The sequence below is a fragment of the Moschus berezovskii genome, chromosome 6 (genome assembly GCF_049115385.1).
Source record: "Moschus berezovskii isolate FMDL1 chromosome 6, NW_MosBer_1.0, whole genome shotgun sequence".
Lineage (NCBI taxonomy): Eukaryota > Metazoa > Chordata > Mammalia > Artiodactyla > Moschidae > Moschus > Moschus berezovskii.
In genome coordinates this window covers 6826860-6840039 of record NC_142465.1, presented here as the reverse complement: position 1 = coordinate 6840039, position 13180 = coordinate 6826860, and positions in this window count along the sequence as shown.

The following is a 13180-nucleotide window of genomic DNA, read 5'->3' as shown; positions in this document are numbered from 1 at the left end:
ATGGGATCTTCAGTTGCAGTGTGGCATGTGGGATCTTTAGTTGCAGAACGTGGGATCTAGTTCCCTGACCAGGGTTCAAACTGGGCCCACTGCATTGGGAGCAAGGAGTCTTAGTCACTGGACCACCACTTTACCACAGGTAAGTCCCTCCACTTACATTCCATTATCTTTCTCTATCTCACTTAGTCTACTAATCCATTTTCAGCGAAACATAAACAGTTAGGGACCTCCATATCTTTGTGGCGGTTTAGTTGCTAAGTCGTGTCCGATCCTTGCAACCCCATGGGCTGTAGCCCACCAGGCTCCTCTATCCATGGGATTTTCCAGGCAAGAGTACTGGAGTGGGTTGCCATTTCTTCTCCAGGGGGTCTTTTCAAGCCAGGAATCGAGGGACCTCCATATATTTGGGGTTTCTTGCCAGCTGTGGCTCATTACCTTTTTTTTTAATTTCCCTTGTTTTACAAAGTTTGTTCCATGAAACATTACTAGAACAACATTTTTGAACATACTGCCCACCATACTGCTTCATCTTCCCTCAATCCCATTCAAGCTTCACCAGTGTATCCGATCCTCTTATACCCCGGGTCTAGGATCGTTTTATAGCTTTCCAGGTGACACTAATGGTAAAGAACCCGCCTGACAATGTAGGAAGCATAAGAGACACGGGTTTGATCATTGGGTCAGAAAGATCCCTCTGGAGGAGGTCTTGGGAACTTGCTTCGGTACTTTTGCCTGGAGAACTTCATGGACAGAGGAGTCTGGTGAGCTACCATCCATAGGGTCACAAAGAGTTCAACACAACTGAACTGACTTGGCACATATGCAGGAGCTTTTTACAACCGGTTTGAATTAACCAATTTTGACTAATGAAGTATGAATAGAAGTGGTAAATGCCACATTTTGGTACAAATATTAGAGAACCAGTGTGTGATTCTTCATGTTTTTTCAGTTTAACTGAGACAGACACAGAACTACATGTTAGTATGGAGGTACCTGATATCAAAGTGACACAGAATACTGAATTAATATAAGGTAGACAGTTGCCCTGGAGAGTTTTATGGATCCTCATCAGCGTATGTATAAATTATGTTTCTGTTCTTTTACGCCAATAAGATAGTGGAATCAACTGGACTGGTACATGGAAAATCCCTAACCTGGTTAATCTCAACTCAGTGTATTTGTGCTTCTAGCTGAGAAGCTAAAACATGACCGAAAAAAAAAAAAATCACAAACTTGCTGACTGGTTTTATTTTAAATTGTGACCATACATCTTAGTTGCTCTTCCTGTATTTCCTACTATCTTATCTCTACAATTCTTTAAGATGACCATTCATAATTTTCCCTCTCTCCCAAATCATCCAACTTACCCTATTCTCAGTGTACAGCCTGTGTATTTTATGAGTATTTAGAAGATGTGATAAAGTAAATGTCAGAATCCTTCACTCCCAATACCAAATCTACCTATCTACCTAAATGAATGCCTATATATTCTGGTTTTAATCATGTTAAAGTAGAACAGCTAATCTGCTCCCTTCTAAGAAAACCTAAAATTACCTGGATCACAGACTCTTCCTTTTCCTATTGAAAGGCTTTGCTTTTGAAATTATCTCCTCTATTTACATAAATATAATTTCCTTTTATTTCCTCTCTCCTGGCAACATACAGATATATAATACATATTGCTTAAAAAATAAAAATTTGACCACATATTTATTCCCTTTTTACTATCCTATAATAGTTCTAAGATAATTTATACCTTCACTCCACTGTGACATTTCTATTCAAGCTCACAAGGGAATTGTATCTTACCAAAAGAAATGGTCGATTTCAGTCCTCCACTCGCCCAACTAGCCAAATTCTTAATTAGATTTTACATATTTGCTCACTCCCTTCAGAAACATTTTTTTAGAACTTACATTCAGGGACATCATGACCTTAATCTTACTTCCAAACTGCTGTCTCTCCTCAGTTTCTGTAGACTCCTCTTTCTTCGCTTGAACTCTAAACATTAGAGTATTATAAGACTAAATTAAAGACCTTCTCCTGTTTTCTCTTCTTCATATACATGCACTCCTTAGATGATCTTATTCAATCCTGTGCTTTTAATACATCTATAAAACACCGGTTGCTAAATTTGCATTTCTATCCTGAACACTTCCCATGAGTTTCTGAATCAGATACGGAATTTCCTGTTATATTTCTACATTCAGGTGCCCAATAAATATTTCAAATTTAATGTGTCCAAACTACTTTTCACTTATCCTATGTATTCTAAGTATTCATCGCTGCAAAAGGGGCCACTGGCTACGCCACTGCTCAGACCAAAATCTGGAGGTCATCCTGATTTCTCTAACTCTCCTTGGACCAGCAGGGAAACCAAAATATGCTCTGACAATTGCAGCTATAGAAGAAAAAGAGTGCAAACTTATGATGCTTCCTAAGGATCAAGCTTACAATTGGTATTCTGTTACGTCTGCCTTCATACCCACCCAATTGTTTTTGGCCAAAAGCCATTGATAAGCTTAGTTAAGGAGTCAAAATTTGGGCCAACAATTTAACCTCCCAAGGAATATATCAACCATTAGTCAGATTGTTTCTGAGTTAAAATATTATTAGAATTATTAGAATTCTAAGCAATAATAAATGATTTTTTGGGGGAAGTTTTTAAATACGTAAAGCATTTTCACATGCATTGCATAGTAATCCATATTATCTCATTTTATTCTCAGGCAACACTGCAACACCATTTTACTAATGAGATACTAAAGATCATATACGTAAAATGCAACTTTCTAAATCACACAGTTATATAAAAGCAGTGGAATCCACTACTTAGATGTTTAGATTCTAACCATCTCTCCCTCTTTCTCTGCTGCATCACAATGCCTCCATAACTCATTAAAACAAAACAAATCTGGGGTATAACACATAAATTGCCTACATATGAGCAAATGGTTGCTACTAGTGACAAGTATGTATTCATGTTACCAATAAAACTCATCTTGTAAGTTTCACAGTGATTCTTATAGTTCGCTTTGATGGATGAGGCTGTTACTATTGCATTCAAACCTTTGACAACACCACTGCCAAATCAATATCCTTTCCAATGGATCATGTAAGAAATCTGAAAAAGACTACAAAATAAAAACACTCCATACTTTCAGAGTATTATCGTGATGATACCTGTGTCTAGAAAATACACAGTAAAATGGGATTTGTGTGTGTGTGTGTGTATATAGTCATTTGGCATATCAAAAGATTAGACTTTGCTTTGCAAAACAAAGTTTTATCCTTATTCTGGTCTTTATCTTAGCAATTATTTAGCAAAACTTACTAGGTGCCTTGTTTTTTTTTACCACTTGACGAAGACATATGACAGAATTTTTCCATAAAGGACATAATTTTCTAATGTAGTGAAAAATGGGAAGGTTGTCATGTTTTAACCATAAACAAACATCTGTATTTATCATCAAATCTGCAGCATCATGAAGAAGAGAAAAGGAATCTCTTATCAGCATACAAACAGTGCTGCTGCTGCTGCTAAGTCGCTTCAGTCGTGTCCGACTCTGTGCAGCCCCATAGACGGCAGCCGACCAGGCTCCGCCGTCCCTGGAATTCTCCAGGCAAGAACACTGGCGTGGGTTGCCATTTCCTTCTCCAATGTTTGAAAGTGAAAAGTGAAAGTGAAGTCGCTCAGTCGTGTCCTACTAGTAGCGACCCCATAGACTGCAGCCCACCAGGCTCCTCTGTCCATGCGATTTTCTAGGCAAGAGTTTTGGAGTGGCTTGCCATTGCCTTCTCCGATACAAACACTGCTGCTGCTGCTGCTGCTAAGTCACTTCAGTCGTATCCGACCTTTAGCGACCCCACGGACTGCAGCCTGCCAGGCTCCTCCATCCATGGGATTTTCTAGGCAAGAGTACTGGAGTGGCTTGCCATTGCCTTCTCCGGATACAAACACTGCTGCTGCTGCTAAGTCACTTTAGTCGTGTCCGACTCTGTGCGACCCCATAGACGGCAGCCCACCAGGCTCCCCCGTCCCTGGGATTCTCCAGGCAAGAACACTGGAGTGGGTTGCCATTTCCTTCTCCAATGTGTGAAAGTGAAAGTGAAGTCGCTCAGTCGTGTCCGACCCTTAGCGACCCCACGGACTGCAGCCTACCAGGCTCCTCCATCCATGGGATTTTCTAGGCAAGAGTACTGGAGTGGCTTGCCATTGCCTTCTCCGGATACAAACACTAGAGGGACCCAATTGGCTTTCTCCCCAGTTCTTCACCTGAACTTTTTGTTTTAGTTCAGTTATGCCAGCTATCAAGGGTGTTGACCAGGACCTAAAGACTACTTACAACTGTGGTTAGAGACACAATGTTTGGAGGCTTAAAAATTTGCACCTAATATTCGGTTTCTTATTTTAAAGTTTTGTTTTCTCTTTTGTTTAAAGCAAACTTCATTCATCATGCCACAGCCTTAGCTCTGCTCCAGAATGTAATTCACAAAGTTTCTTGAAAATTCTTTTTAAGTGTAGTCAAATCCATGTTTTGAAGTTTCAGTGATGTTCTGTTTCCTATTATTTTCTCATACCTACCAAGTGTCTGACACCTGGGAAGCAACCATAAATGTTTAATGAATTAAATCAATTAGTTTATGTGCAGTTTTCATAAGGAACAAGAAATGAGCACAAATGTTGCATAAATTATTATGCTTTTATGAAAGAAAAATTATAAAGGAAAATAATAATTTGAGGTTTCAACATTCTCTTAGATATCATGCATTACAAAAGTTAGATTTCTCAAATATATAAAAGAAATAAACAGTTTCTTTGAAGGGAAATGTAATTACTTATGAAACATGGAAAAAGATATAAAACATATAGCTCTCATAGTACTGTTGTATAAGATGACTCTAACAGGAAAAAAAGAAAACCCAGAAGAAGGAAAAAAATAGATCTATTTTATAACAAAATCAATAATAAAGAAAAATGCCTGTAAAAGCAAACGAAGCTGTTTTAAGAGTTGAGTCAATCCATAACAAATGGGGAAAAGTTGAAGGAAGCATCAGCTTTTCACAGAAAGATATATATATATGTGTGGATTTACATCTCACACAGATAAAATACATTGTTTTTATAAAGAGATAAGTACTTCATGCTTGAAAACTAAGGCTCGGATCCTATATCAGACTCTGCTTGATTCAATATTTTATGACACAATCTTTAAAAATCATGAGCTAGACTTTTCTCATGTAGAAAATAAGAATGAAACAATTAATTTCTAACCAAGATTATACACTTATACAAACCCGTACAAAAATATGCCTTCAAATTTACTTTCTCATTTGAAGATTTCTACTCAAGATTATAATTTTCAGGTGAGATAACACATTTAAAAATGTATTAAAATACCAGAAGTCATTTCACAGACATAATGTAACTTTGTTATTTTGTTATTATGTAAGAATATTTTAACCTCCATATTTTCAAAGAATGAAGGTGAGCTTTGTTTCAAGAAGCAGTACTATTATCATGGAGCTAAAAGGTATTTGTCAATGGCTTCTGATTATTCTTTCAATAGAACCTAAACTCCCTACCTAACTTACAGATTCTTACATAATCAGGCCCTGATTTCTCTATTTTTCAATTTATAATGTGTCTCTGTTGCTCTATACCTTCTAGAAAAACTAGTCTTCTCCAGGGAGAAGACTAAATTATGCTGAACTTATTCCTAATTTAGGAACTTGCATTAGTGTTTCTTTTACCTTTGATGGCTGACTCCTACTCATCACCTCATTCCTGGAGAAGGGCATGACAACCCACTCTATTCTTGCCTGGAAAACTCCATGGACAGAGGACCCTGGCAGACTTCAGTCCATGAGGTTGCAAAGAGTTGGACACGACTGACCAATTAACACACGCACACAATCACCTCCTCTGAAGTACCACCCAACAAATCTACCAAGTCATCTTACTTTAATCTTTTGTAGAATGCACATCACCACTTGAAATTTTTCTGTGTCTTCATTTATTTTTTTTTTCTTATTGATTGTTAACCACCTTCTTCTATGATTTATCTTAGGAAACTTACCTATATTCTTTATCACATAATACTGTATTTAGAGCAGTATCTGGCAGAGTTGGTTTTCAACAAATATTTGTAAAATAATCATAGAAAACTTCCAAAATGAACACTACTGTTGATGCTGTGATTCATGGGGTCGCAAAGAGTCAGACACAACTGAGTGACTGAACTGAACTGAACTGAACTGATTGATAGTTTGGACTAGCGTTCCAGAGGTGCACTCTTTGTCCAGATACACAGCCAGTTTCCTGGATCTGGGTTCTATGACCTGTCTACTTTACCATGATAATCAGCACTAAGTTTTCTTGGCACAATGCTACGTTCAAATTTACAACAAGCAGCATAAAGCACAATATTTCTACAAAGTTGAGAAATATTTCCAGTGTTCTAAGAAAAGAGCAGGTGTCCTGCTGACCAAATAAAAAAAAATGCTGACAAATTGTTCTGGATCAAGCATCACCTCAAGTAACAGAAGTAAAAAGTATGTGTATAAAAGAAGTGCCATCAGCCAGAAGAATCCAAATGGCATCCAAAATTCCAGATGGGGAAGTGACATCAGAAAGAGTTATATCAAAAGCCTTATTAATTTTTATGATTCCAAAGTGTTGTTTCTGGCAGTTTCAACACAGAAATTAAAAAAGTGAACAATGTTCACAGTTTCTGATGGATATTTAAAGGCAAGATAAAAGTCTATACTAAAAGGATATTGGCTAAATAGTTTAAGGAAAGCAGTCATCTTGCATAAGGAAGAACCAAAACAGAGGTACTTATTCATTCACTTTGGTGTGAAGGACAAAAGGGAAGGTTAACAATCGCTAAAATATTTTAAGTTAAGTCTATAACAGTATCAAACTCTTTCATAACATTTAATAATTTATAAAACCAAAATATTGTTGTCATTTTCAAGTTTAATACTTAATCTTTTACAAGTGATATTTTTATTTCTTTTTTAAAAGGTGAAGGTAGTCACTTCAGCTCTGATATATAAAGTTTGGAGATTACCACTCCTGTCCTTATAACAAGAAAAAGCTAGTCAATAATAATAATAATAACTCTTCTTGGACCCATCAGAGAGCTAAAGTCATAGAACAAAGAGCAACCATGAAACCTGGAGAGAGAGGCACAGTCAGAGAGCTCTAAGATCCAAGGTTTACTTCTATGGAACAGAATCTGCTGGGCACCACAAGCTGAGCGGAACAGTGGACACGTACTTAATTAGTAAGTTTGATGAATTCTTGGAAGCTGAGTATAGATCAGTGCTCAATTGAGCAAATCCTGGGGTAACAATCACAGCTGGGCCCCATACTTTCATTCGTTTACCCTCAGAAACACCACTAGATTCTCACAGCCAGGATTCAAGGATGATCCTTCTTGTGGCCCTGGCAGTGGGAAGGGGAGGAGCCAGTGTGAAAACCTCCCAGGTTTTCCTCCCTAGTAAAGCCTACTTTTCAGGGGCAAGATGCCACCAGTGGCGATACTGGAAACCCACCCCACTTAGGGTGAGGAAGCTCCAGTCCTGCTCTAACCTGCTATAGTCTTCCTGACTCAACTAAGAGGAAAATCCCATAATCAGCAATGGAGAGAGATTAAAGTAAATGGGTTAGGAATATTGCAACTAAGAGAGGTGTGATGGGAAGTGCGTAAAAAAGCTAGACCCCTATGGTGGTGGTTTAGTTGCTAAGTCATGTCTGGCTCTTTGTGACCCCATCGACTATAACCTGCCAGGCTCCTCTGTCCATGGGATTCTCCAGGCAAGCATACTGGAGTGGGTTGCCATTTCCTTCTCCAGGGGATCTTCCTGAGGGAAATCAAGCCCAGGTCTCCTGCATTGCAGGCAGATTCTTTATCAACTGAGCTATGAGGGAAGCCACAGAAACAGTTGTGAAGGCTACATTCCTGAAACACATTCCTCTCAAGAGATTGTGACTTAATCAGAGCATTATAGAAAACTCCTCCTCCCCACTATTTACCACCACATTAACAGTGACATGTTCAAATGATGTTAATTGATCTCGAAAATAGTAACAGTTCTACTTTTAATAACCTAAGGACTAAATTATAACATTAAATGCCAATGGCAATATTTATATTAATGAGAAAAAAAAGTGAAGAGGCAGAGGGAGCAGGAAGAAGATGAAGATGACAAAGAAGAAGACGGTAAATATATAAACTAAAATTATCAAGCAAAGAGGTTCATAGCAACTATAAGTATCATTTCTGTAACATTCCATAAAGACATGGGTTATATTTATCTTTTCATTCTTCTAGTATTAATTTGCCCTCTGTCAGAACTTCTGTTGGTCAGTCTCTTTACCTTTTGTAGTGATATGTATATACCATTATTACTAGATGTTTTGAATACTCAGTAGTTTTGATGTTTTATACAACTTTTAATATTTGATATAGAAGTACCCTGCATTTCAAATCTTATCTTTCCTAATATAACATTTCAAGTGGTGAGGAGGAGATACACATTCAATTAGTTGGAATATTTAAGGAAAAAAATTGCTTTTTTTTGGTATTCTTATCTTGTTCTATAGTTACAAATTTAAGCTTAAAGAAAGCAAAAACCCTTTAAAAAACTAATTAATAACAAATGATATCAAAGGAAAAATAACCAAGTAGAGATCCTTCCTCTCTCTGATCAAACACAGCAACATCTTCTCTTATATTGATTGAAATGCTATTTGCTTACATAAACTGAAAGCTTTTTACATATTTTTTACTTATATTCCAGAAAACTGAGCACAAAATTGCTGACATAATCTTTTTATTTTTCTTTTTCTTCCTTTTAAACATGCTTTTATGTGACAGGTCAAGACTATGGGTTATAGAACAAAATTCCAAAGAAATAAAAAAAAATGAACTATATACAATTTCAGTGGCCTCTTGAGGCTTTACAGAATTAAGGCCAACCCCCAAATCCCACCTGTACTTATTACCTCCATCACCCGTTGTTAAAACAAGCTCACAATCTCCTTTTTTCTCTTCTTTCTGCCCTAGAGAGATTGCTATCACTGCACTGTCTAGTCCCTCTCTCATAGCATTATGACTTTGAGGTCCAAAAAGGAGATGATTTACTCCCTTCAACATCCTAGAAAATCACAACAAGCTTTTCTGTTGGAACCAGTCTCACAGAACAAAGGTCCATCTTGTGTTCTACTGGTCATTTCTACACTATGCAGCAATCAATTGCTGTAAAAAAGAAGAGTAGCATCTCCAAAGAGTGATCATAGCAACATGCAGGGAGAAAACGAAGTAAAACACACCAAAGGGCAGAAATTAACTGCATAAATTTTTGACCTTATAATTTTCTAAATGCCTGGTAAGGTGCCTTGTAAGATATATTGGTTTAACAATAGTTGTTGATAAGAATTGAGTTGAAATACTGTAGAGTGAAGCTACTAAGTTAATTTTTTCTAATAATCTATTTCTTTTATAAGCAGTGGGTAAGGAGGAAGGAAAAACTGAACAATAAAATCATGTAATTCTGTGATAGTCACACTTAAATTCACATAATTTAATCCCTTCAAATTGTGGCTGTGTTTCAACTTACTCTGTATTTTGCATATTTGATATGTCATATAAAAAGATTTATAAAAAATCTGTACCTTTTATCTGTGGCTGAATTTTCAAAGTTACTTCACATAACAAGTATACCCAGTGATATCAGCTTAATTTCATGATGAAGAAAACATTCAGGCATTCATAAACAGTTTGATTTTTTGAATGCAAGTTGATAATCATATATGGAGTGAATATTCATATATTTTCATAAAGCCTTTAGATGATAACAGCTGTGAGCTGACTGCCCTAAGAAGGATGAAAGGAGTTAAGGAAACACATTAATTACTTTTTTTTTTCTTTTTATTTTCTTAAATAATCTGAAAAAGACCCTCTTTCAAGAAATTTACTCTAATTAGTGGGGAAAATGTACATATTACTGATGTATCAAGAGAACCACTTCTTTTGTTTTTCTTAAGGAAATATTTGATAAAATTATGGAGATGTACTCATGATATATCTCTAGCACTACCAATGTTATGCCTTTCTAACTAGGTGTTTTCTTTAATTTCCAGGAATAAATATTGATCCATCTGCTTTTTTAATCTTCCATAAACATTCGATAAGGTGATCTTTTTTAAAGCGTCTTTTAAATTAAAACTGCTCACAACTTTAAACAATAATCATTATTGCTTTTCACAAAGAATTTCTGGTTTACCTTCTGGGCCGATAGTAGAATTGAACTTTCCTGTTTCCAGTGTAATGGAACGAAAGTGACTTGTGTCATTCCTGGGTAGAGACTTTAAGAATACATGAATGGATATGTGATTCTAAACTTTCTTTTCCTGAGATGCAGTCTCTTGTTACCTGGATCTGTTCATGGTACAGTTGACCCTTGAGCAACATGGATTTGAACTGTACGAGTCCACTGATACCAATTTTTTTTTTCCCCAGTGGTAAATACGACACTACTACACAACCTGTGGTTGGTTGAATCTATGGGTTTGGGACCTGGGATTTAAGGAACAGCAGATATGGAGGGCTGACTATAAAGTATACATAAATTATACATATACATAGACAGTGCCTCTAACCTCTAAGTTACTCAAGGATTAACTGTATAGACAGCAGAACTTACTGCCACTTATTTTGGGAACATAAATTAAGAGGAAATACATTTTAACTGCATTAAGCAACAAAAATTCAGAGGCTTTATATTTCCAAAATATAGCCTAATCTATTTCAACAGGCATACGTAAAAGTCCAATTTGCTTGTTTTCTTTGGAAAACATTGAAGTAAAAAGGTAGTTGACCATTTTCTGCACCATATGTTTTGCACTTTGGTTATAAATGAAGGGACAGGAAATTGAAATAAGATGAAAGAAGGGAGGATATTGGAGCCAATATAGAAGTATATTCAATATATTCTGTGACAACTATGCTCTAGTTAGTAAGAGCTGATGTGATCTCCTGTGATTGTGATGACTAGAAAAGCCTGACATAACATTCAACCATCAATTCTAACCCCCTTCGTCCCCTTCGTTTTTTCTTCTATGGCTGTTTCCACTGTGCATGCTTTTTGAACATGTTTAAATCTTTCCATCTTAATGACAGTGATAATTTGATCCAGAAGCACTTTGTAATATACATTTCAGGCCTCCAAACAAAAGACAGTGTTGATAAGGTTACTAGACATGGAGAATGCAATTTCTTTTCAGGAGAAATGACTCATGTTTATTTTGGAAGCTTATACCAGTTTCCATTCTCCTTCAGGGAAAGAAAGGGCAAATTTGCTATATTATAAAAATATTAAAGTAATGCCCAGTAGGAGAATAAAAGTCAAGTTGGAAAGAAGTCTTTGATGAAGCTGAATCCAGCATAGATTTGATAGCTTTACAAAATGGGGAACTAGCAATAAAATAACCAAAGGATTCTAAAGAATTTTACATATGGTAATCTCTTTATTGCAGCAATATTCCACCCACATCCCTCGTTTTCTCCCTGTTGTATTTCTGTTTCTCAAATCTGCCACTGCTGAAAGGACACAACAATAGCTGTTCTTGTATAGATTTTCCACCTCCCAAATTTAATCATTGCCATTCGTTTACAGTGTGTCTAGTAAGTATATTTACTTTCTAATTCTTTCCCTTAAGATATTGTTCTTAGATTTTAGCTCACTGAGTAAATGTTAAGTTATTGATTGAAATAAACACTAAGCAATATTATTTTAAGCTGAAAAGCAGTGAATTATAAAGGTCAAAAGAGCACTCTCTTTTGTGTTAAAACTGTAGCTGAATGCCTCTCTTAACACTTTAAAACCCTGTACTTTTCACAAGGACTTAAACTTGTTGCTGCTGCTGTTGCTGCTAAGTCGCTTCACTTGTGTCTGACTCTGTGCGACCTCGTAGATGGCAGGACACCAGGCTCTGCCATCCCTGGGATTCTCCAGGCAAGAACACTGGAGTGGGTTGACAGTTAAATTTTAATAATAAATTATCTTTAGGATGATGATGAAAATGATAATGATGTTACTAATGTGTACCTCAGTTTTTGATAATAATAAGTAAGGTGTCACACATATGACTAGAGTTGTTAATTAGAACAGAACTAATAGCTGTTAAATTTGAATTTCAGATAAATAGTGAATAATATTTTAAGTATGCTCAAGATCTTTGAGAATACTTACATTATACACTAATACAAATATTAATATATAACCTCATGCGACGAGTTGACTCACTGGAAAAGAGTCTGATGCTGGGAGGGATTGGGGGTGGGAGGAGATGGGGACAACAGAGGATGAGATGGCTGGATGGCATCACCGACTCGATGGACATGAGTTTGAGTGAACTCCGGGAGTTGGTGATGGTCAGGGAGGCCTGGCGTGCTGTGATTCAAGGGGTCGCAAAGAGTCGGACACGAATGAGTGACTGAACTGAACTGAACTGAATTAAAAATTAAGAGAAATTCACTCTTTTTATTTTTTAAATTTGGGAGCTACATATATAACCTCAACACAATTTGTAATGTATAATATTAGCAAAGTGACAACTGCTATTGCTATTATTATGCCAATCCCTTGGAGTGTTCCTAGAATTTTGTATCTTGAAACAAGAAAGATTCAAGATTACCAGAAATATAATCAAGTTCCCTCTTCTAAGGCAAATTTAAGTCTCAGTTCTTCCCACCTGTTTCTCTACTTATCTATTTGCTCTTTGTATTTCACTTAGAGGTTATCTTCTTTATTTAATACTATCTGTGGCAGATGAACTTCCAAAGTGACCCTCATGACCCTCCCTCCTCACATTCATGTCCTTGTGTGATTCCCTAACCTTGAATGTGGTGGGATCCATGACTTGCTTCTCACCAACAGAGTATGTCTAAGATGACAAGATATATGGATGGTGTGATTGATTTATTATGTAAGACCGCCATGCCCACCTTACAGGAATCTCTCTCCCTTGCTGGCTTTGAGGGATATATTGAGGGTGCTCACATTCCAAGGAATTGTGGGCAGTTTCTAGGAGCTAGGAATGCTCTCCAGTCAGCAGCCATTAAGAAAGTAAAAACCTCAGCCTTAAAACCACAAGAAGCTTTATTCT